At 34.7% G+C, this 21,895-nt stretch overlaps 1 protein-coding gene and 1 non-coding gene across 2 annotated transcripts in view; both read right to left on the minus strand.

Moving 5' to 3' along the window:
• The window catches only part of LOC114360186 (homeotic protein antennapedia), a 218,286-nt gene that overhangs the window by 169,774 nt on the left and 26,617 nt on the right, over positions 1-21,895 (minus strand). The window lies entirely within an intron of this gene.
• On the minus strand, positions 9,167-9,239 carry TRNAT-GGU (transfer RNA threonine (anticodon GGU)). Its single transcript has one exon. It is a non-coding gene; the product is annotated as a tRNA-Thr (tRNA).

A 21,895-nucleotide genomic window follows, 5' to 3' on the forward strand; every position in this document is an offset into this window, starting at 1 on the left:
TTACTACATACGGCTCTATGAGTACATATAAATTTTTTTTAGGTCAATTAACGTTGAAATCGATCTCATGTTCACTGATTTCAGTAATTTTAAAGTACCTACTTGTCATTTCTTGTTGTTTTTTTTTAATTTGTTGTACTGATATAGGTAATAAAAAATGGTTAATTACCAAAAAGGATCGTTAAATCTAGTCACAAATAAAAGTACCTACCTACGTGCTCACATAAAAGCGTTGCAACGTTACATAGAGAACATTGAGAGTGGGCTGCCTTCTCAAATGTTCACTTCCTTGACCTGGTTAAAGCTAGACTTGAACGGCCTAACAGGGGTCATAGTCTGTGGATGTTACAGTCAAAACTGTATACCGGTGAAAACAGGTACTAACCAGTAAAGGTAAGACAGTTGGTAAAAGGTACTTCGCTTTATCGACTACCACTGCTGCATTTTTACAGACAAGGATGTCAAGCTACACTTTAAGATCTTATTTAGTTGTAGGTATTATTGGCGATTTTGTAACAAAATCATGACCGACAGTCGGCTATACACAGCTCACTTTCAAAAATAAATATCAAATTCATCAAAATTAGTCACAAATGAGTGTTTGAATTTAATAAGACAGGTAAAACTATGAAAGCTCCTAAATGTATACTAACTACTACGGATTTAGTCACAGCAGCTTTCGACTGTTAAATAATTCTAGCTGTAACATAGACCGTGAATTATTTAAGCTTTGTCTCGCTCGCTCGAAGTATTGTCATCTGAAAGCGTTCAAAGTAACAAGCATTATTTTATGCGCCTTTTTAGAACAAAAAGCACAAAAAATTTCAACAATGAATTTGCCAAAAAATCATCAATCCTCAATTTAACCAGTTAAGTTTAAAGACGGAATTTCCAAAAACACGTGTAACTCTCAGATAACTTATACAACTCGGAATTAAACCTGTTCAGGATAAGCGTTATCTAAACCTACTTAGGTACCCACCTATTAGGTACAATGTCTCAGTGCCGTATGATGTTTTTCTACTGTATATGCCACTAGGTACTAAATTTTGCCCACGGTTTCGTATGCGTGAAAATAGTTTGAATAAGATTTCCCATTTTTGCAACATTTTTCTTTACTTCTCCGCTACTATTGGATGTAAGTAGCGTGATGTTATTTAACTTAAAGCCTTCCTCTAAAAATGGGCTATACTACACAAAAATATTTTTTTCGAATCGGACCAATAGTTCCTGAGATTAGCGCGTTCAAGCAAACTCTTCAGCTTTATAATATTAGTAAGTATAGATTTCACGAAACTTTAATATAATCCAGCTGTAATCTAATACCTACCACAATGAAACAAATGAAGTCTTATTTCGAGCAGTGATGGCATCAGCGTTTGACAGTTATCGTGAGCTAGATGTCATCAAAGATTCGTTGACAAGTGAATTCCTCAATTTGCTGGCTTTAGTAATGACATCAGTCTGTCTGGCTGTCGATCAATTTACCTACTTTAAGGGCAATCACCCGTGACACGACCTATCTTTTAGACCTACTCATGATATTGCCAACATTTTGTATCTATGTTACTGAAACTTAGTAACTGAAACCCGTAAATCTTAAGTAAATGTTAGGATTTACCAATTGGTAAAATATAAGAAATTAGATGGTTTTTCGGAGTTTTACCATAAGAGTCATATAGAGACTAGAGAGTGGGATATATGTTACTGTTTACCAATAAAAGTTGGTTAATGTTAATTTACAATTTGGATACATTTTGTGACTTACTATTTACCAACATCAAACATAAGTCCATCTACTTTGTTTTTCACATGAAAAAATTGTTTACCTTATTGAATAGTTCAATAATGAATTCCAGTATTCAAATTACAAAAAGGAAACCATCCGCAGACAACGAGTCTGGTATTTATTTACTTTAACATAATTTGCTATGCACATTACTTAAGTTACACTATTCTGGAACAATTATGTCATCGACGTATGTTTTATTCGTATTTTTGCTNTTTTTTGCTATGCGTGGCACGCATACGTGGCATACGGTCGATGTGGGCAGTTCAGACTACTCGTTTTTATTGCAAAATCATCTGTATTACAAGGAGTTAAGAGGCCACTATGTAAGCTTGATGTGCTTGCTGTACTTACCAACTAATGACTCAAGCCCTACAACGTTAAATGTATCAAATACACGGCGTACTTTTGAGCTATTATCTGAGCTGACCTCATTCGGTGCAGTGCCTTACCTTCAATTACTCAGTACAAGTGCACAGATATGAGATTCGCCCACTATACAGCCTTTACTTTGTTGTTGCCGATGCTGATAATTCTATGCTCTACCATGTTAGTAATTAAACGAGAATTATAGTAGGTAATTGGAAACATAATTAAACTTTGAACGGTCAAAATCAAAGTCATTAAACGAAAGTTAGTTAATTGCATCCTTTTTCACTAAAGTTGTCGGATTCAGTATCACGAAACTCAACCAACTTTATGACGAAATAATTGTACGCAAAATTTACAAATTACCGTAGCACGTCCAAAACAAAAACAGACACCAGTACAGTCGGCCCCATAAATCGAGAATGCACCGCGCATCGCATACGAGCGTAGGTACAATTCGCGCAATATTTTTGCATGACGTGTCAACGCGGTCGTGTCGGATTCTAAAATCAAAATTATCATGCAATTTCAGTTAAACCAAAACGCATTTAGTTGACAGAATGACATATAACCGCCACGTACGTTTGCCGGGCTCGCTAATGATTTTATATGTTGGATTTTAACGGATACAGAAATAGGCCGGGCACAATAGAGATGGGTGGATTAGGAATAGTAAGAATTCTTGGATTTGACTCTCGGTCAGGAATGTTAAGTGGTTGTAAAAATTATTGTTTGCTTCGTGAAAAAGACGATATTAGCCCTCGGCTTCACCCATAGATTCTAGTTTGTCCGATCGAAAACACTTTTTCTTACCAAATCATTTTTAGATGGCACATAGGAGCTATCATTGCAGATAAGTACCTACCTAACTGGAGAGATTGTTTAAGATTGGTTTTTATGACAAAACTAATCAATTTACTAAAAACTATTTTGTGTTTCATAGACTTCCAATTCAAATTCAAAAGATTATTAGACCCGAAATATTTGGAAATAACGTAGAGTGAGGTAACCGTAACCCAAGTTTAAGCTATGCACCTAATCAAACTAGGTATTGTTGGCCGAAACCCGATCCATGCGTCATTTGCATACGGGCACATGTGGTCATAGACAAAGGGTCAAACAGACCCCGTATTTAATTTTCATAAAACGACTCCCATTTTAATACGTCTGCGGTGAATAATAACCAACCCTTTCTCTTATGAAATTGGCTTCGGATGCCCCGAGTAGTATTATTAGTTGTACATAAGCCTGTATTGTGTGCGCATATGTTACGGTGTCTATTGTTCAGAAATTAAAAGAATAATTAGGAATTAGACGTGGTTTATCATATAGGTATTAATTACCGGTGAACCAGTTGTGACAGCCAAAAAGTGATTTATTCGTTGCATTGGTCACGTTTGGAAATAATAGTGTAAGTCTTATATTTATTATCTTTTAATTAAAAGACCTTGTGAAAGCCTGAATGCGGGCAGTGGCAAGAACGGTCAATGTGGAAATCGATTCCAGCAGTGGAAATCTTTCATAGGAAACTATAAGTAATTTGGCGAAAATTTTAGTTCTTGAACGTTTCCGCTAAGGGCGCTGTACAATCCGTTATACATTTAATGTAATTTTGTGAGCGCGTTTGATGTAAATTCAGACTAGGCCCTCTGGACAAAGAAGTACCGGCTTCAATGCTTTTACTTGTGAAAATTCTTTACGTTTATACAGATTAAGTTTTAAACAAATACAGAGATAACAGTTTATCGCGGCAGCTAGATTATCACTGGCGGCGGCTGATTTATGCACCGCACCGCATTATGATGCATTTGCATTTAGTCCGCGGGATGCATGCGCTGAGCTGAGCGGGCACAATAGCGCAACCACAGTGCATTTTGGAAAGCAGTATCTTTATTATAGCTGCGCCAATCGATAACACATTATATTGTGCAAATGGTACTGAAATTTGCTCAGTAATGACTCTCTGCTGTCAAAAACAGATTTGTACATTAGGTCATCATCATCATCATCATTTCAGCCATAGGACGTCCACTGCTGAACATAGGCCTCCCCCAATGCTTTCCATGTTGATCGATTGGTAGCGGCCTGCGTCCAGCGCTTCCCTGCTACCTTTACGATGTCGTCGGTCCACCTTGTAGGTGGACGTCACACGCTGCGTTTTCCGGTACGCGGCCTCCATTCCAGAACCTTTCTGTCCCATCGGCCGTCAGTTCTGCGTACTATATGCCCTGCCCATTGCCACTTCAGCTTGCTAATCCGTCGGTACATTAAGTACTAGAGAGTAATTTAATTTTGTTAGTGAAATTCCCAAGTCACTGAATGTTCAACTTTTAGACAGAGCAGGCACAACCTTAACGCTACGTGTACGGTAGATGACGAAATACCAAGCTAAAAACTGTAACATCTCAAGTGTCATGTCTGTGATCTTACAGACGAAAGATCCAAAGCTTAAATTACAAGGATTTCCTAATCTGTACATAAATTATAGTGAAGGAAGAGCAATATGAAAAATACAAAAATATACCAATAAGTATATGTTGGAAACTTCATTGCAAAGCTTAACGGTTCTGAGATGTATAAAGGAGGATCACTTATGTACCTATACAAGTATACATGATTCAATTGTAGAGTCGTTTTACTGCTATACTTTATGTACTACGAGTATGTTCACAGGTTAGTGCCGACTCGAGTTCAGTTCACACTGAGATTAAAATCGCGCCATTTGTGATGCAAATACATCAGCTGTCGGTCTCTGAAGTGTACTTTCTTGAAATACACAGCGTTTGATCAAAGTTAATCAAAGGAACTTGAAAGGCCATTGAAGTAATGGCTGCCCTTGTTTTGCTATGAATTATACTCTACAAACGCTAGAGAATGAATGATACGTTACTTGTACCAATTGAGTAAGTACATAATATATTAGACACACTGATTCGTCGATTATTTAGTAACTGAGTACAATTAATTTGCAACAATATTATTACAATATGATTTTTTCATAAAAAACTTAGCCTAGAGCTGGTCATAAAGTTAGTTGCTTCTACCTCCCACAAGATGGAAGCTTCAATATTTATAGTGCAAGCTAATAATTACTCATTTTGTAAATAAGATTATGTATAAGATGTGTTACATAGGCTTGTTAATTTACAAGCTAGCTCAGATTTATTGTCAAAAATTATACGCATATTTTTTATGAAAATACTATTTACTTCAAGTTTTATAAATACACTTTCTTTATATTTGACTTTCACCCCAATAATCACAAAAAGCTATCCAGAATACAATCTACCCTCTTTCATCTAGCATTTTCATTCCTTCTATCTATCAGTGTGCTTACCATGAGTTTACGTTAGGTGAGCTCGCTAGCGAATACGTCAAAAAATTCTATGAACGTTTTATTTCTTGAAAGTAGCCACTAGGGGCGCTGCACAATATGTCATACATTTAAATGTCATTTTTTTACGCAGTCGCTAGCGAGCACACCTAACGTAAACTCATGGTAGGCACACAGGACTGAAACCGAGAAGGCTATATCTGTCTAGTTATCTTGTTATATTGTAATTAAAAATGTAGAGTACTAGACCTCTCACACTGGCTCTTGTTCCGGTATAAATGACCAATGCCCGAAGGCTCTACCGACACGAGCGCCATTAGGTTTTTATCTCCATTCATTCGAGTCGATTATAGGCGAAGATGAGTTTAGCAACATAAAAAAATTAATTATGATTGCTTGTTAAGACTGCCGATAAGAAACCTTCATAATTATATTCTATGCGCGATAAATCTACTTAAAAACCCAGTATCTTATCTCAACGGCTCAAAGCTCACACTCCCTTAAGAACACTGCAAACATTTTTTGTACGGACCTCCAGTGGGCTAAACTGGTAGACTTTACCTATAAGGCACTAAAGTTGACAGTTGCACGAATATTTTGTGCATATTGCCAGTCGCATCTTTATCAGGGTTGCCGATGCGTCCAGTGAATTTATTGACCGCGATACGCGTTTACTGTTGTGAGCTAAAAGGTGACTTAATGAATATTAATTATTGCCACACCTCTAATTAATGTAATTCAAAAGATAAGTGGCGTGTCAGTTGAAATTGACAATTGATATAGACTGAGTACGGTGACAAATTACGACAAATTGACGATTACAGTTTTTGCAAACAAATGAGCAATTGATTTTTTGTATTTCACTTTCTAGTATTGTTCACTTGAAATATGGTGTTATAAAAGGTGTCGACTTTTTCATGATACATAACATATGTCACAATATTTCAGCTTCAATTTTATTAATTAAGTACACGATAAGTACTACTGGTACTTATCGTGTACTTAATTAATAAAATTGACGAAGTGTGAACACTAATCGTATTCGTATGAAAGTAGAAAAATGAACCATGACAAATTCGTTCGAATGAGGGTTTTCGCGATTGAAAAATCCGCCAGATGGCAATACGTAGACGTGAGGTCCATATGCTACATGATTGGTTATTTTTAACATGATATTGACAGATATGTCAAAATCCACCAATCATGCAGCATTTGGACCTCCCGTCTACGTATTGCCATCTGGCGGATTTTTCAAACGCGAGAACCCTCATTGACGTTTGCTAGCTTCAACAATACCAACTAGATCATCGGGTCAGCACAAAAATTACGGTTTTCGCGAAATAACACTTACCCACTTGAGAAGTGATTTCTTATTTAATTCTCAAGTGCGCTCTTATTTCCCGAGACGGAATTTTGGCGCTGACCCTATATCTAGTTGTTATAATAAATTGTAAGTTGAGAATAACAAAATTGTGTAAGTACGTCTATGAGCGATTACATTATCTTTAATATAACCTCAAAAACCTATCCCTTTTTCACTTCGCGTTCCAATTAGCCCAACAAGCGCCAGTCTAAAAACTGTTCCAGTTTCGAAACAACTATTCATCAGCGGCAACATATTCATCACGGGAACAGCTCATCGCGCGAGCAAGGATTAATCAGAGTTCAAAACAAACCCGTGTTGCGAAGCCGCACGAGTGAGGTAACTGGTAAGGCGCGTGGAGGTATCTTTTGTGCTCTGTATACTTAAGTGTATGTATACTTTTATACTTTTGCTAGATGTGACACGGTATTTTTTAAAAGAGAGCTGTAGTTATTGTGCAATTAAATCACGGAAACAGCTCATCGCGCGAGCAAGGATTAATCAGAGTTCAAAACAAACCCGTGTTGCGAAGCCGCGGCGGTGAGGTAACTGGTAAGGCGCGTGGAGGTATGTACTCGTATCTTTTGCGCTTTGTGGTACCTTAACTCTGGATGTGGCAGGGTATTTTTATTATTAAGAAAATCATTTCATATAAAAAAGTGTGTATTATCGGCAGCAACGTATTCATCAAGTGAACAGCTCATCGCGCGAGCAAGGATTAATCAGAGTTCAAAACAATTCCGTGTTGCGAAGCCGCACGGATGAGGTAACTGGTAAGGCATGGAGGTATCTTTTGCCTTATGAATTAACTTATAGTGTCACTTATTCAAAAAAATCATGTTTAATTTATCACATGCAGGTAACATAAAATATCGATATTAAAGCGAACTGATTTTCCGAAACTAAATCAGAAAAGGCGCTACTCTTTTGTGCTTAAGGTTTCTCAGTATTTCTGTGATTTTTCATTAAATATCGAGGCATAAACAATAGCAATTTATTATGCTGCAATTTTAGTTTCGCAAGAATATTTTAAAACATAATCGTTAGGTTCCTTAATTACAGTTCTACGGGTACGAGTATTACGTGCTACTGTGTTTCTGGTAAAATAAATAAAATAGGCAGTAGGTAAGTATACGAAACTTGTTCTAGGAAATTTCGGTAATCTAGATAAAGTCGAGTCGAGAATCACTGCGTTAGTTTTTTATGATTAAACTAAAAATATTCTAAGAATATAAACTTGTTTTGAAACTTACTTATAAACCAGTCCTATAGTTATGGAAAAAGTGCAGTTTTTTTGATAACTTATTGTATTTTTGTTAACAGGGAAGTACAAAATGATAACACTGAAAGCACTTTTTGTGTCCATAAAAATGTAATAAAACGTAGTAGAGTAAAGTAGTTTTACTACTACTACTTTGCTTGGCCCATTCCCATTTTATTTGGGGTCGGCCCTCCGCGTCTTGCGTCTCCAGGCGGCTCGGTCCTGGGCTGTCTTACTGTTAACTTGGGCTTCTTTAAGGTCGTTATTGATTACGGACATCCATGTAATTCGTAAAGTAAAGTAGTAAAGTAGTTTTACAATCAATATTATTATGTATAATAGAAATATTATCATCAATATTATAATAGCATAAAAAGTATAAGATAATAATGAACAATGTGCAGTGACTTTTACATTCTATTAGCCGATTACGCAAAGTCGAGGGGGAAGTCTTATGTTTTTTTTTTAAATTAATATAATATCTATTATAAACGTTAATTTGTTTGTCGTAGTACACACATTGAGTTTTCAATACCATTCAAAGATCTTAAGATGCCTAAGGCCCGTTTTCTNAACTTAATAAAATTGCCTAATGCTCATTAATTTCGATGAAATTAAAAGCAGCCGAGTACCCAGTGCAGCCGGCGGCGTATTTCCATATTCTAATGGCAATAAATCGCCATTGCCATCAGATGGCATAAATGGTGGGGGAGTTGAGATACCATAAAAATAGCATTTTTCGGTGACAATAACGCTCCATTTGCTCATAAATTTGTAGTTTTATCATCGTTAATTACTATTGGAAATAATTATCCAACTCTTATGTTGTTTGTTATGCACTAGTTATTCACCTGTTTCAGTAGTTTAGTTAGATATTTTACTTTTATTAATTTCTATTTCGATATTTGTTATAGTTTCCTTGCAAACAATAAAATATTAACAAAAATAAAATAAAATCTACACATAAAATATGAATTATTTAATTTTTTAGCGTTAAGAGTTGCATCTCAAACTAATTTGAAAATTATAAATAACTTGAAAAAATCGAACTGCCTAAGGCGGGAATTGAACCCACGACCTTCCGCTTACCGGGCGACTGCTCTTCCAACTGAGCTACTTAGACACTGGATGAACTTCGATCGAACACTTAGGCATTTCGATTTTTTCAAGTTATTTAGTTCTTATTTTCAATTTATTTAATTTTTATTTTATTTTACATCTTGTTTTAGCTAACAGGTTTTAAGTGCAATNGGGTCGAATTGAGAACCTCCTCCTTTTTTTGAAGTCGGTTGAAAATGATAACACTGAAAGCACTTTTTGTGTCCATAAAAATGTAATAAAACTTAGTAGAGTAAAGTAGTTTTACAATCAATATTATTATGTATAATAGAAATATTATCATTAATATTATAATAGCATAAAAAGTATAAGATAATAATGAACAATGTGCAGTGACTTTTACATTCTATTAGCCGATTACGCAAAGTCGAGGGGGAAGTCTTATGGTTTTAAAAAAAAATAATATCGTATCTATTACAAACCGTAATTTCTTTGTCGTAGTACACACATTGAGTTTTCAATACCATTCAAAGATCTTAAAAGATGCCTAAGGTCCGTTTTCTAAATTTCCAGTTTGAGTGAGCTTTTCTACTCAAGGATGAATTTAATATGACATACTTGACTGGAAAAATATGAACACGCTCAAGCCTAAAAACTCAGTAGGTATAATTTTATTATTTTTACTTTACTTAGGTATACCCTGAAAACGGAAAAATGGAACAGGAGTAGTGAAAACCGGGATTGTCTCATGAATACGGGCCAGGGATTAAAAGTCACACGAGTGTCGACGCGGAATGTAGAGAGGTAAAATTAGAACTTATTTAGTTTACAGAGATTATCCGCTTGAGAAACATCTGAATCATCTGACGTGTATCTTGGTTGTAAAAACAATTAAAATGTATAAAACTTAGGCTGGGTTGCACCATCTTACTTTAACTTTGACAAACGTCAAAAATCTGTCAAACTCCATACAAAAACCACCGGTTATCGTTATAGTTACGGTCAAAGTTAGGTTTCAGTAGCTTAGTTAGCCTTAGTAAATGTTCTCCGTAAATATAAATCATATTGTGTTAATTAGGTAAATAGTGGAAGAAACGTGACTTTGGTGGCTTATTATTAACTGTTTCTTGAAACAAAAACAAATCGATTGATACTTAAAACCCAGGTTTTCCTAAATAAATAAATAAAATAGGCTTTAAGGCGGTTATCACACTGCGCCGCGCTCCGCCGCGGTACGCGGGACGACAGATTTAATCATTGTATGCAAGTACCTCATTTTGTATAGAAAACACGCGCGGCACAACACACTGACAACGCGTCTGCGCGCGGGATTTTTTATATGAAATCACGCGCGGCGGAGCGCGGCGCAGTATGATAACCGCCTTATAGATAGAAGGACTTCAATCCAAATACCTCCTCTAGTTTTTGCTATTGAATGTCTATTTAAATTAAATTTTCGTCCTTGCGCTAAATGCTAAATTAATTCATTAAAATGTCGCACAAAAAAGAAAACAGTTCCTTAACCATATTGACTGCAATGCAACTGTGTTAAAAGTATAAATATTCGATCATAAAATTTCCTTCATCTACCAGCATAGAAAAGATAAGTAATATGAATTTTCTCACTAATACGCAATTATTGCCATGTAAATCCATGCTTCAACTCAAAGCCTTGTCATTATATTCTAGTACAAAACAACGTCAAATGACTTAATCAAAGGCAGAACGAAAGTGGTATTCACGGGAACCAGTTTGTCTCAGATACGCTTAGCTTCTCAATCTTTTAGCGCTCTGCTCCCTAACAGCCCTTAAGATCAGGTTGTATTGCCTAAAAACAATCATTAAAATACTTTTCAAAAAGTTTAGAAAACTCACAATGTGGATAGATGACCTTATAAAGGTTGCAAGAAGGCGCTGAATGCGGGCCGCTACCAACCCCCTAACCTGGAAATCATTGTGGGAGGGCTATGTTCAGTCATGGACATCCTGCGGCTGAAATTATGATGATGAAAAGTTATTTCTTTCCCTTTTTAGTTCCTTGAATAGAAAGTTCGTATTCCACGCAAGATAGGGGCACACTCCAGCCAGCAGTAGACACCAAATGTTCTGTTTTTTATTTTCTTTTTGTGTCAAATAAAGTTTTTCTTATTCTTATTCTTAAATAACCTGATGATGACAACACGAGTAAATGTGAATTCTAACCAGATAACTATTAACTTTGGCAAAGCAGTTATTGCCGATACCCTCAATAATATTTTCCTTTCACAACACTATGTTTAGAAACAAAGGCCTTCGAGTAGAGCTCAGTTTCAACCTAGGCGGGATTTTGTTACATTGTTACAATACCTGTTATGAGGGAAGGTGTTTTAAAGGTTTACAACTTTCAATTAATTCTTTTAGAATAAGTAACCTTATTCGCTGACACTTTATTGTTTTAGGATAGGTTTACTTTATTAGCTCAAATTAAAATTTTAAGAGGTTTGGGGGGTTAGTAGTCGTTTCGCACAAAATTCGTTCGCAAGAATGTGCGAAACTTCCCCTTCAATTTTTTTTTTTAGTAGGCGTTTCGCCCAGATGTATTAAAATCACGAGCGAATCGACACCTTCAAGAACTAGTAATCTAATACTACTAGTTCTCGAAGGAGTTGATTCGCACGCGTACTTGTAGTTTCTATGACTTTTAACGACATGTCAAAGTCGCCGACTTATATCGGCGAGTTTGGTGTTTAGAGTGTATTAATGACCTAGAACTCCAACAAAACAACCTTGCACTTATCCATCATGCTTTCTTTGTGTTTCAATGACAATAAAACAGGTGTAGCCCAACACTCATCAGTATGTCCAATGCGATTCCTTTTGATCGGTCCCACAAATCAAGTCGGGCCGATACATACTTGGTGTTGGGCCAACACGACGCATTATTTGAAGTCAGCACGTGTGGTGGTAGGTGTACTGTTTTAGAGAAGAATTGGAATATTGCAATTTTATGTTAGAGTGATAGAGCTTCGAATCGAAGAGCTAGATAAAGGCTTTAAAGCCTTATTTTTTATTTAAACTATTAACTGAAACTATTAATAGTTTACCAAAATTATACAGACAGATATGTAATAAAAACAATAAACTTTTTGAATGAATAGAGCTTTACACAGAGTACTTCTTTACTAAATACAACTGGACTCAGTAACCATCATTGGCCAACCGCAATATGTCCAATATTGGCCATTGATATTTGCCAAATTCAGCAACTTCATTTTCTCAGCGCGTAATATGGCGGCAAAATGTTACCAAATTGGTGCCTAAATAAATATAAATGCATAAATAAACGAATAGATCAAACGCAATGCCGCAAACTAATCGCATCTCACACGCTATACGCGTACCATATAGCTATTAGCTATAATAACCCAGCATAGCAGCTATAGTGCGTACCTAACGCGTACACAACACTCCGAAACAAAACAAATCGAACAAGTTCATAAAGGCGCGCTCACATTGCAACAACTGTATTAACATGTCGGTGTCGTGCGGTCTTATAAATTACACTTCTAGAGTTCTTGACACTGCTAGGTTGTGTTGGTCTTATTTAGCCGTATACATAGCTGAAAAATCTATCAAATCAGTAGATAAGTAATGAATACGAGTACATCTACGAGTATTTTATCATGATTATTGAAATAGAAAAATATATAGTGGCATAGTTGTAAGTATTGTTAAGTAAATAAATGGAACTTTATTAATGTCATAAAATAGACGAAACAGATTTTTAATTTTTTTTTCAAGTCTAGCTTTTAGGTAGCAAAACCCTAAAACAATATCCCACTAAAGAAGCTGCATCGTCTAAGTGCGTACCTAACGTGCTCTAAAAAGCAAACAAAACGAATCGAACAAGTTTATAAAGGCCCGCGCACACCGCGCATAAATACCACGCACTCGCTACGCTCAAATTTCGCCACCGTCTGCTTTATATTGATATATTGTATTGTTTATGGTGCGGCCGAATCAAAACGTTGATATATTGCACAACGCGCGCGGTGTTCGCGAGCAACTTTCATATTTGGAAGGGTTAAAGCGATAGGGCTGCTGGATGGGACTCATAGATGTATTGTTATGTAATAAAATGGTTTGAACTGAAAATTATTCTTTAATTCTTGAATATTTAGAGTGATTGAAGTTAAAGAAAAAAGCTCTTTATCTATATTTTCGTTATTTTCTATGGACTAACGTTCACAATAACGAATGATTCGATTTAATTATCTACGGACCTTCATAAATGTAGTATTATAAATTAATACCTGCCTTGTTATGCATAAAAAATATTATAATTGTCATTTCTTCAGAACATTTTGATCAGAACCTATGCTAAACTGACTCGTATACGAGATGACATTACGCTTTCAGTTTTCACTAATATATATTTGATTAAAATATAACAACAATTCGTTTAAAAATCTCAATTTATTTTCACGTTATAATATTTTATGTACGTCCTTATCTATAGGCTGTAGAAAATAAAGGCTCTTCCAGAAACTCTACGTGGAATGCGTTTAGATACATAGATGTATGTTTGAGCCGAGGGAATAGTTGGGATGAGGAGGGATAAGTTATTGCTTTCTACAACTATGTGTCTGCACCATGTGTTATGGTACACTGTTTTAACTTACGGCCCAAATTATTCTACGGATCTACGCACCTCGGGACACGGTGAAGTACCACGAAACCGCTAAACCGATCTTATCATAAATCAAAATGATTTACAGCGTGCAGCTTTACAATGATTTTTATTTATCAATTATCTTTCATCCAATTAAAAATTACGTACTTTTTTGTTTAGCAAATAATAATAATTCAAAGACGATGTCACGTCGGTTTACTCAGAAAAGCATTTTCACTGGCTATTTCTATTTGGAAATAAAACTTTATGTTTAACGTCAATTTACACGGTTTGTAAGAAAATACTTTTTTTGCTAAGTTGTTAATAAGTAAACAAATTCCGACGTTTGTTATTTTCAGCGTCACATCAACATGACACATACAAACACTGCACAATTTAATTCAACATCTATGACTAATGTCTTCTGCCATTACGATAAACAGAAATACGGGGTGTAAAGAATTTGGGAAAGGAGCAATTTATATTATTTTATCTTTTTTTGACACTATCGGGCCCTCTTGCGGGTGCCAGGCAGGGGCGTATCGAGTCATTTAGGCTGTGCCCCCTCTGACCCTTGAGAAATATGGAGGCGGAAAATCGTGATCAGACCTTCTTGACACTTCAAGTGAAATAAATATCGTGTGCAAAATGGCGTCACACAAACTTATCTGTCAACTACTGAGCTTTTTCATTTCATTAATCCACTTACTTATTATACCGCCACTTAAATATTAAACATCTTTTGGCTATATTTAACTGGCATTTTTGCTACATAATTAACTACATTACATTTAAATGAAAGCGTGTATTGATGCAGTTGTAAAAAGTAAATGAAAACGTACTCAAAACGAGACAGGCTGTAAATCATATAAGAAATTAATGTGATCCATATTTGGCCCTATAATATTTATGGCTCAATCCAGTCATTCGAGATATCATTCAGGATAATTCCGTGGTAATCGATGCTGGATGCAGATGATAGTCAAACTTCGCGCTTTTTAAATATATTTTAAATATTGTGTGATTTCAGACCGATGTAAAAAAGTGTTTGGCTAAAAAAATGTTTATAACACACAATTTCACACTATTAAGATGGCAAGTTTAATAATTTGCGAATACGTTGATTAAAAATAAACTAATAGCTTGTAATTTGATCTCTCAGGCGCGAGAATACACACATGAAATTGTCAGAAATATAAAGAGATATAGAAAAATATGTCTACGATTACGATAAATGCGACCACATTAAGTAATTTTCTCAATAAATGTCTTATAAATTAAATCACACATCAATATAAATCATTGAAAAAATCAATCATCACTCGTCAGTATCGGTTTAAGTAAGATCGATGTGACTTTTAAGTGTGACTGACTGTGCATGAAGTGTTTTTTTATTTAATCCAATTAGCGTTGTTTACCCTAACACAGCTGATCGTGCCGCAAATGGAACGGAAAATATTCGGATGTGTATGAAATTATTTTCGTCGCGACGCCTCCTATGGCGCAGACGTTTATTCGCCAGTGAATCAACGCCCTACTGATATACGGCCGTGATGTCAACGCGTGTTTTCTATTACATTTTTTGTGTTTTTTTTTCCAGGAAAATTTTCCCTTTATTACGCGTGATGAAAATTGGAATGCGGCGTGTATCCTTGGGAATTGCTCTTCTTGAAACGAATTGCCTATGTGTATAATTTAAATACTAATTAGATGTAAATTAAGAGATACATATTTATGAACAAAAGTGAATTTAAGTACCTAACACCTAACGTGTTATCAATCTTCAAAAACTTGCCTCCATCTGCAGAAAGTCTATTGTTAACGCTTCATAATAATATTATTTACTTTTAAATTAGCACAAACGAGTCAATAACACTAGCGTGCGTGTTTGTATTGTAATTATTGTGGATTTAACTACTTACGTCTCAGTTTCTAACGCACGGTTTAAAAATGAACGCAAAGATATTTATTTTAATAAAGCAATTAAAACTCGCTCGGACATCTCGGGAGCAGTTCTTAATAAGTTAAATTTGTTTCTTCATAAATAAAGAACTTAATTAGGAGCATTTTTCCGTATAATGCGAATGCCATGTCCGGAGGGCCGGAGGGAACGTTGAGCGAAGTTTTAATGCGTTGAGTACGAGCGCGTACCAGCTAACGAGCCATTGGCACGAATGTGGTACCTGATCCCAGACGCTTTGTGTGTAGGGGCCTTAATATGAGAGCAGGAGACTCCGCCAAACGTCTTTTGTCATGTCATAATTGTAAGTTTTTAATTATTCATTATGGTCAGACTAATTTATTAGGTTCAATCTACTTGGGTAAACTTCACAGGCGCAAAATGGAAGTGTTTTTTTTTTAAGTTGGGTGTGTTTTTTTACAATTTGTTTTGCAGGTACTGAGAACTAACTACATATCAGTGGTAAGTATTCCAATCAAAACTCTACACGTCCATTTTTTAGAGCTAAGATAGACAGAATAATTTGTGATAATGACTATGTGTAAGATTCGTTCTCTTTGAAATCTTTGAATATCCCATTGCTAAAAAAATATTAAAATGCGATTAATTGACTTACATTAAATAAGTTGTGATGTAGTGCAGTAAAATTCATACCTGAAACGAAAAAAAAACACAATTTATTATAAATTTGTCATTATACAATGATTTATAAATAAGGAATTAGCCGTTTTGGAGCGATAGATAGTAGCAGCTTTACATAAAGCACTAAATAAAGCTGTTCAACTCCCAACTAGAACTCCAAAATAGCTCGTTAATAGACCCAAAAGGACTTCCAAAACAACACATAGAGACCGGTATCTTTATCACAAACAAATTGTTATTGCCATCCGATGACAACCAGTCGCATGCCAAGTCGTAATTGATTTTGTTCTCCATTATTTACGTATTGTCTTTGTATAGAACTAAGATAGAACTTGGAAGAAACGAAACAATAAGAGTAAGAGCAATGGAGCAAGACCGAACACTGTAAAGGAATTTAGACCTTAAGAACTAAGGTAAAAGAACAACATAGAGTTTATTTCCGAGTGAATTAGGTACGTGTGATGCTGCCTGCGTTCTAATCATATGATGAACAATACTCAAGTTCTAGGAACTAATTAAATACACGTAAGTTCATTAACTTTTTATGCTTTTTAGTTTTTAAAATTGAATCTATTTTTGGTGAATTAATTGAAAAACTGTATAAATAGGGATATTGCTTATTAAATCCAAAGTAAATTCAATAAATGTATGAGAAGGTAAATAGTTTGTTTGTTTTTTTAAATTATTTTTATTAGCTACTAAATAATTAACGATCAAGATGATTTACAAAATAGTAACAGTGAATAGACAGGTCATATTACCCCTTATTACAAAAAAGTTAAACCCGGGACGAACACTCAACTAAATTACTAAATATCAGTTTAAACCAGAGCGTTCAACAAGAGTAACTTTTTGTAATAAATGGGAATTAAGTCTATAAGGTCACAATGATCCACGTGCCTAATGTTTTGTTGGTTTAGTAAGAAGCTTAGACGTCCCTAAGCACTATACTGAGCCACACCTCTACTTTTATAAGATTCTATCAACCTTTTTAGTCCTAACACCCACACTTATTCTGCGCTGTCAAACTTTAAGACCATTTCCAAATTTATATATTTTCCAGAAAATTCCAGCCCTTACCCTAACGCACATTTTCGCCCAAGCCATCATCGCTATTAATCGCACGTAGTGAATTAGTGTAACACGTTTGTAGTGCGCGACACTTCATTACCGGGCCGGGCATAAATCAGGCCTTCTAATATTAAACGTGCCCTGCCCGGGCAAATTGCGGCTGTCTGGTGCGGTCAGGCCCTGCACTGATGACGATTAGGGATTTTGAGCCATCCGCTAGGTGTAGGAGTTACTACCACTAGCTTATGGCTGAGGCACAAATGGATNTAATGGATCAAGACTGAGACATTGATCTCTCTATTTAGATTATTTTAGTACATTATGTATTTCATTATTGATGTACTATGTATATTAAATAAACTTTTAAGGATGACTTTTATTAAATTTTTACATATCTAGATCTAAAGTCGGATTCTTTAGAAATTTCCCTATATGTAAACAAATATGGCCAACTGACATTTAAACATTTTTAATCTGTGCCCTAGTGAGGCGACAAAACCTCTCGTTAATCGCGGATTGAAATTATTGTAGCACTTACGTACCTATAGAAAGAATTTATAATGCTTTATAAAGCAGTGCATTAAACAATTAGTAGTACATTCAATGAAGAAAAAATACATTGTTGATTAAGACCCTTTTTAAATCTATTTAAATGCAATCAGTAATAAAAATGATTGAATAATTGAAATAAAATCGTTTAAATTTACCGATTATTGTCTATGACTTACAGGTTACAACACTGATGTGTCAGAGACAACATGGAGATAACACATAATTTTAAACTTCAAGTCAATTTGACAAGTCTCACAAATTTTCATCGTCCACATATTTTGCTAAAATAATTTGTTTAAAGATTGATTACAAACTTGTATAATCATGAGAATAAAGTTGGCTTCATGGGCTTGTGAAATAATGTGTATGATATTATTATGGTGTAACTAGNGTAAATTAAATGTTCTAACTCCTTATGGTGGTTGAGCGTCATGTTCCACAACTTCAGCTTTATAATATTAGTAAGTAAGTAAGTATAATAGTATAAAGTATAAAAGTATAGATTGTGTGCACAAGTGTTTGTTTACATTTAAGGAAATTTCTAAAGAATTTAGGTATACTAGTACTTAATCAAGACTGTATTTTTTTAATTTTGCAGTTTATGAAGCGAGAAGTTTTAATATATTGCTTCAGTTATGAAAATGTCTTGCGCAGCTTGGAAAAAATAGAAAACTCATAATACAACTTACATATCTATCAAAATGGGTTTATTATTATTAGTCTATTTTAATAATCAAAAGGTTTTTAACGTCTGCATTGTATAAAAAATGTCATGCCGGAAACTCGATACGTAACGTAATTAAAACGAGTAAACGATAAAACCATTTGTCGATAGGTACTTACATTTTTTAATTTTGTGTAGTCTTCATGTAACGTACTCATTACATTTTGTAATAACGGAAACAGGAATCCATTACGTATAGGGGTAACGTGAAAGTTAATTACAATGTAACACAAAAATTAACTCAAAAGCAAAATTAGACTTGTTTTTGCCCTTTTCCTCAATAATTAAAAAGTACCTATGTTTTAGGACTATCTTACACAATACGTAGAACATACATTTACTACATAAAACGATTAGCTATAGGTAACTATATTATCTTAAAATACATAATATAAGCAATAAAAAACTGTATTGTGAGCATCATACAGCAAAATAGTAAAATTAAAAGTAATTTTAACTCGTGAAAATTATTCTACTCGAGAATATCTCATTTTTTAAACATTTTGCGTTGTGTTTTCGAAATAATCGCGATCGAATTGTCATAAGAAAAAAACAAAATTTTCATCCCCAATTTTTTCTAAAGTCGCGCGGATGGACTTATGATTATCGTTTTCATCCCTCAAAGGCTCATTATGTCCCCTCAACAGAAAAAAAATGCACTCAATCATATTTTATCACAACTTCCATACAATTTATTCTTTTTCTTCTAATGTATGTTTGTATTAATTTATTTTTTCAAACGTAGATAATTTCGCGGCCCCTCAGATCTTAATGTGATTTTAATGTACTAAAATGTCGTCTTCACCTATATTTGTTTGCATAATCGGTTTTGTTCATTTCTTTGCGGTGGTATTTTTTCGCGATATTTACCTTTCGCCCTTTTTTTGAGTGTATATTTTTATGATCCCCACTGTACATAATTTGTTAATTCTTTTTGTAATCATTTAGATTTTGACTTTGAGTCGAAGACTATTGCACTGCATATTTACTAACGTTTATTTACGCTACCTGCTACTTAAATCAACTAAAAACTTATATTTATTTTAAAAAAAAACTTACAATTTGATCTATTACTTAACATTAAATCACTCTACTATACATATTTTTTTATTTATTTTCATTTCAGGCGGTACACAGTACACTAAAAAAACAGTAAGTACCGGTTTGCATTGTATATTTTTGAAATGGCTTCGCATTAAGTATCTTCCCTGAAAGTGTTTTCACGTATATTTCATTAATATCTTTCAAAACACTCTCAAACCATTTTCGCCTAAGACAATGTCGTATATAATGCCTAATTTATGCCGACAGGGTGTCTCCACGTTAACTTAAGATGGGGACAAACAGACAAACAAACATTAATCTTGACACGAAGACGAAATACAAGTGTACCGTATAAATCCAATTAACTTAAGATCACATTAAATCAATTCGTTCAGTGGACAGTGACGTATGGGCTTCAACTGTGGCTGCCATCCAAACTATTTGTTATTAGCGAAAGGAAACTTTAGGTACAAGTTCGGAACATTTAAATGATTTGTTTAAAAGACGGCGTGAAATTCAAATAAAACCTTATAAGTGAAATACGACAGCGTAATGTTTCACACACTATTGTATTTTTACAAAGCACAAAAATTTTCTTCATATTTTTAGACGTTCAAACCTAAATGAATTTTATTAACAGAATCAACTGCGTACCCACTTAGACGTTACTCTAACAATATTAGAAGTTTAAACCCACAAAATACCTGAGCCATACTAATTGCTGCGCAAAACAGAACATGTTAATCCGTCCAGGAATATATTTCTCATTCCGTCCGATTCGATACAAAGGCCGCTAGCCACTGGAGGAGCAATAAATTAGAGAAAAGCTGCGCTCCAGGATTTCCCCTGGGTTTATTCTCACTCAAGAGCGCTACACCTAATCCAGAAAGCCTTATTATACTACCCTTAATACACCGCTCAAGACTACTTGAAAATTTTCTCGGGAAGTAAACGGTTTAGTTTGGGATCCCGCCTTTTTCGAGACGGACTTTTTGTTTGTGACAAAAGAAAAAAGTTTCGGCTGAAGCCGTGTAGAGATTACGCCTTTGCGCGATATGGCCAGTATTAAACGCAGAGCATAAATTGACGTTTGTTGTTTTTCTTTTTTCATTTGTTTCTTTTTTCAAAATTGTTAAATATTCAAAAGGCATTCGAACTTTTTATAGACTAATTTTGTATCTTTTGTTTTTAACACAATTTATTTTTAATAAGAACAGAAAATATAATATTTTCTAACAAATGCCAAGTTATTTATTATTATAAGTAAAATTTGCGACGTTTTGTTCGTAAAATACTCAATGATTACCATACAAATGGAGAATCTTAAAAGCATTGCAACCTATCAACGAAGGTTAGAATACGGTATTTTATCGCCGCTCGAGCTTATCGCGTTCGATATCAAATTGCTAAAGTGCATCGTGTGAGATTGACATTGTGCGCTCTAACGATTGCAAGATTTATAATGGTGATTTGTTATTTTGCATCGGTTAACAAATTCGCACATTTGAAGGAGATTTAATGAAACATAATGGATATTCAACGCGATGCTCTATGCGTAGTACCTATGCTGATAATAATAGAGACCGTAATATTTTTTTGTATGGTAAGTATTGCCTATTTCTTTTAGGTACTACTTAGTTCCGTTTCAAAATACTTTCTTGATAAAAAAATCCTACCTTTACTAATTTCAAAGGATATCTTAAGAAAGCCCGCGTTAGTAAGAGTATTATCAAAACACATGAATATTAAAACAAGTGAACTATCAGAGATCGTTATAAAACAAAATATTTTTAAACAATTGAAATCTACTGAACAGCAATTAAACGCNAAAAAACATACGGGTCGAATTGAGAACCTCCTCCTTTTTTGAAGTCGGTTGATAAAACACACGTGTTAATTGTCACGGCAAAAACCACATGGCCGATATTAATTGATTTTAGTTGTGTATCGCTGAGTGTTGCAATTACAGACATTCAATAAATACTTTGCGAAATATGAGGGTGGTACAATTTACCCGGCGGTACAATATACCGAACTCTCCCCTAATGGTAGAAACAGACAATTTATTACGGCGGC

This window comes from Ostrinia furnacalis, unplaced genomic scaffold (genome assembly GCF_004193835.3).
Source record: "Ostrinia furnacalis isolate ACB-3 unplaced genomic scaffold, ASM419383v2 OfSCF4915, whole genome shotgun sequence".
NCBI lineage: Eukaryota > Metazoa > Arthropoda > Insecta > Lepidoptera > Crambidae > Ostrinia > Ostrinia furnacalis.